Raw genomic sequence first — 4,205 nt, 5'->3', positions numbered from 1 at the left:
CAGGACATCTTGTTTCTATTCAGGTGGCTGCAATGAAACAAGAGGCTGCCTCCAATGTGCCATCAGGGTGCAGAGGCTTCCCTGGGACTCCCTCCTGCCATGCATCATTGATGTGTGATGCTAAAGCTGTTTGCATAGAACACATGGGAACCAGACCTGAGCAAGGAAGGTCAAAGTGAAGTGAAAGCAGCAGAGCTCATCTCAAGCTTTGTTCACAGTTCTGCAACAGGAGCATAAGTGGAAATTGGGATGGTTGTTAGGACCTTGCTCCTTTCTGATGTGAAAATTGTGCAATGAGGAATAACACTTTAAAGAATCTGGTGTTCTCTCTTGTAAGAGAAACAAATGAATCCAGGAATCCCATTCAAAGACCGTATCTCTCAGTGCATTGTTCTGCTCAGAAACATTATTGTCTGCGTTTTTGTTTTTCTTCTTTCCAGAGCACTGTGGAGAAAGTGGTGGCTGGCTCTGTCTCCGTTCCTCAGGTGGTCCCATTTGGAATCCCTCTTCCAGGGAAGGCTAACCATGAAGGAGACACAAATGCTCTTGTAGAAATGAAATCAGGTCTGAGTAAGAGCCCTGAATCCAGGTAAAAACTTCTGTGTTCATGTGGAACATTGAGCCTCCAGACTTTGTTTGCATTTCACGATGATTTTTATGAGGGTGCATTTCATTAAGGAACTTAGAAAATTAACCACCATGTTTAAATACACCAACTCGACTTGCACTGAATTCTATGCATTCAAACAGTATTGCTGACATATGAGCTGTCTCATACATGGCAGCAGTCTCGATTGTTTTCAAGATAAAGTTCATAAGCCGTTGCATTTTGCTTTGACTGCAAAAACCAGTGTATGAAAGTACAGTATATTTGATTAATTTCTCATCCACGTCCCCTTGTGCATCATTGGCCTTCACCCACAGCCCAGAGAGCTGGGCTTCCTCAGCCTGGAGAAGAAAAGGCTCCTTAAGGGGAGACCTCAGAGCAGCTCCCAGAGCCTAAAGGGGCTGCAGGAAACCTGGAGAAGGGCTTTGCACAAGGGCCTGCAGGGGCAGGCCAAGGGGAATGGCTTGAACCTGCCAGAGGGGAGACTGAGATGAGCTCTTAGGCAGCAGTTCTTCCCTGTGAGGGTGCTGAGGCGCTGGCACAGGGTGCCCAGAGAAGCTGTGGCTGCCCCATCCCTGGCAGTGTTCAAGGCCAGGTTGGACACAGGGGCTTGGAGCAAGCTGCTCCAGTGGAAGGTGTCCCTGCCCATGGCAGGGGTTGGAACTGGATGAGCTTTAAGGTCCTTTCCAACACAAACCAGTCTGGGATTCTGTGACTTTGTTCAATACCTTTAGCACTGGATGTAATTCTTAAATGATGAGCAAAATGAACCATAGGTTCCTTCAAGTGCCAGATATGTTAGTAAGGGTAAGACTGGAAAAGTAAATTGTGTTTTCTTCGCAGTGTCAGGAAACCTGACCAAATTCAGGTTCCTCTTCATGCTGCAACAACAACCACAGCATCTTCAGGACCTGCGCATGCATCTTGTTCCAGTGCTAACTAGTGCGGTTAGTTAGTAACTACTGCTTGAGTCATAGCTATAGAATCATGCCTCAAACTTAGAACAGTGGCAGGCGTGGGCATATATGTAAGAGCACCACATTTTTACAGTGGTGCCTGTAACTGTCTTCTCTCTGGCTTTTTAATGTTACTGAAAACTAACTTAGTACCTTTCTGGCCTAGTTTTAGTTGTCAGTAACGTCACTCTTTCCAGTTGTCTTCCTGTTTTCTCAATAGCCTTTGAGCTGTAAGGATCGGTACCAGCAGCTGTGGCTATCAGCTTCAATGTTTCTAGTGACTTTGCTGCTTCAGACTCTACCCAGGAAAATACTGAAAACCTCTTGAGAGCCTTAATGACATGATGTGATGTGGCTTTTTCCTCAGATGGCACCACGTCTTGAATGCAGACATCTGCTGCCAGTGACTACACCCGCTTGCATTGGATGGGAGTCACCAATAGCTCCACAGGTGCAGCCCCAAACCAACATCTGCATAAAGGTAATTGAGAATAAATCTAACAAAGGAGCAATTTACCTCCATGCATGCATGTTTCTAACAGGTGACTTCTGTAAAAATAGTTTGATCCAGCTTGGGTTGCTCTAATTGCATTGTGAGAGCTTTAAGGGTTAGTAGGATTCAAATCACCTTGACTAGAAATAAGCATTAAAGGTAAACCGTGTAAGCTGAGGAAGGCATCTTGAAGAGCAAAGGAGTCAGTTGTGTGAAAGACAGGACATGTGTACTTGTGTTCAGTAGGGAGGTATTCTGTGATTCTGTCATTTACAGCCTTAATATTACTGCATTTTAAGTTTCTTAAATACGTCCTCATTACTCTGCTTCTCTCAGTTGATTGTAAGTGCTTGGCACAGATGGGCTGGCAGGACTGGGGCAGTGGGGAGATGCCCAAAAGGCTCAAGCGCCGCATTAGTGATCCAGAAGTGCTGGTGGGCCTAACTAGACAAAATCTGGCCTCCAGAATGCTCCTTACCCAAGGGTATTGGCCCAGGTAGAGGCTGTCCTTCACCCTTGCAGTCAGGGGAAAGGGTGTGAGAAGGAGTGAACTGATACTGCATGTCCACAACTGGTAGATTCTAGGCACTGCCGCAGACTGGGTGTTTTCTGGCAGTCCTGATGCAGGTGCAAAGGCAGTCCTGAACTATTTGGTGGCAACCATCAAAACAGCAGACTCATGATTCTCAGCTCTGGTGGAATCTGGCTTGTGAGACACAGTGACCGTGCATGGGCACCCTCATGGGGATAAGAATCATTTTCCTTGCAGACACTGGACTTGCTGCTTTGTGTGAGTGCAGTGGCTAAGCAAACTGGCACTAGTCTATAGAAACATCTGGAGGTATTGATGCTGCATCTGCTGAGGGAGCTGTACCATAGTTTAAAATGAATTGTCAGCAGGATCCATGGATTTGTGATGGACAGGCACTATGGCCTAACTAGCACCTGAAGCCCACGGCACAGACTTGAAGGATCTCTTCTATCTGCAGGGCTGAATAAGCACAGCACTTTGTAAGATCAAGTCCTCTTCTTATTAGTGTTGTTGACAGTTTGCAGATACCATGTGAAATGCATTCTTTCTCTGCTTAAAAGGGCAAAGTAATTTGTCAGGCCTGTGGCACAGGAAATCTTCACCGTAAACACTGTGTGACTTGTGCAAGCAAGCTGCTTGAAACACAGATGCTGAGGCTTCTTCCATCAGTCACAGTAGGGTTAATCAAATCAAAGCACAACATTCTTTTTCTCTGGAAAACTGAAGTCATAGCCCTGTGTCCCTGTTATAAAAGCAGAGATGCCCTCCCTCATGGGCTATTCAAGGCCCATACTCCCACAGATCATCCATCACAAACGTCCAGCTAAACAGAAGCTTACGTTTGAGTTTCTCCTGTGGAAGTCAGGATTGTTTGTGCCATTATGAAAGCTCAGAAGGCTCTTAGAAAATGGGTAGTCTTGGCTCCAAGGGAGTTTTTTTGTGTTCAGATTATTTTCAATTGCAGTAGAAAACTTGAGTGTCTACATCAGGAGGACAATTTTTGTGGTTTTCCATTATTTTGTGAAAATATTCTTTCATACTATTTTTTTTAATCTCCATTTGCATCTCCATCTCTACGTCCATACAGCTTCTCTACTTGGATTTGGCTGTGAGCGTGTAATGGATGGGAACCTCGCCGAGAGTTGATTCCCTCTCATGACAGAGACATAACACAGTGTGATTTTGTCACAGTGCATTTTGCAGAGTGCACATGTGTATGTTCATGGTGACTGTTTGTCAGAAAGAGGCAGGAAACCATGAGGGTGCAGGTGTTTAAGAGCTTCCCACTTGGGCAGGCCGGGGCACCTGGCCAACGCTCTGGGTGCGGCCAACACTGAGATGATGAGAAACTGCACGGCCCCACGAGTAAACAGTGACAGCTGGCATAAAGCCCCTTGTGTTTCTAAGGGCATAAAAGCAGGAGCCTCTTGTAGCCAAATCTGAGACCTCACCTATGGGTGGATGCGCCTTGTAGGAACTTTCCCAATTACCTGAGACTCCCAGCATCAGCTGCAACAGGGCTTCCCAGCTGAAGTGTGGGCCTGGAGGATGGTTGGGTTCTGACTGCTGATGTGTTTCTTCAATCTCTGTTCTCTCTATGCAGTATTGATCTGGTGC

General features: G+C 46.1%; 1 long non-coding RNA gene across 1 annotated transcript; it reads left to right on the top strand.

Annotated features, from left to right (window-relative positions):
- Window positions 1-459: 459 nt before the first annotated feature.
- LOC134160988 (uncharacterized) lies at window positions 460-3,399 on the top strand. Its single transcript, XR_009963776.1, has 3 exons — window positions 460-589; window positions 1,931-2,044; window positions 2,826-3,399. It is a non-coding gene; the product is annotated as an uncharacterized LOC134160988 (long non-coding RNA).
- The last annotated feature ends 806 nt before the right edge of the window (window positions 3,400-4,205 follow it).

The sequence above is a fragment of the Pezoporus occidentalis genome, unplaced genomic scaffold (genome assembly GCF_034315485.1).
Source record: "Pezoporus occidentalis ecotype Australia unplaced genomic scaffold, CSIRO_AGI_Poc_V1 ctg1679, whole genome shotgun sequence".
In the NCBI taxonomy this organism is placed as follows: Eukaryota; Metazoa; Chordata; class Aves; order Psittaciformes; family Psittacidae; genus Pezoporus; species Pezoporus occidentalis.
The sequence above is the reverse complement of the archived record's forward strand: the minus strand, read 5'-3'. Positions and strand labels throughout refer to the sequence as shown.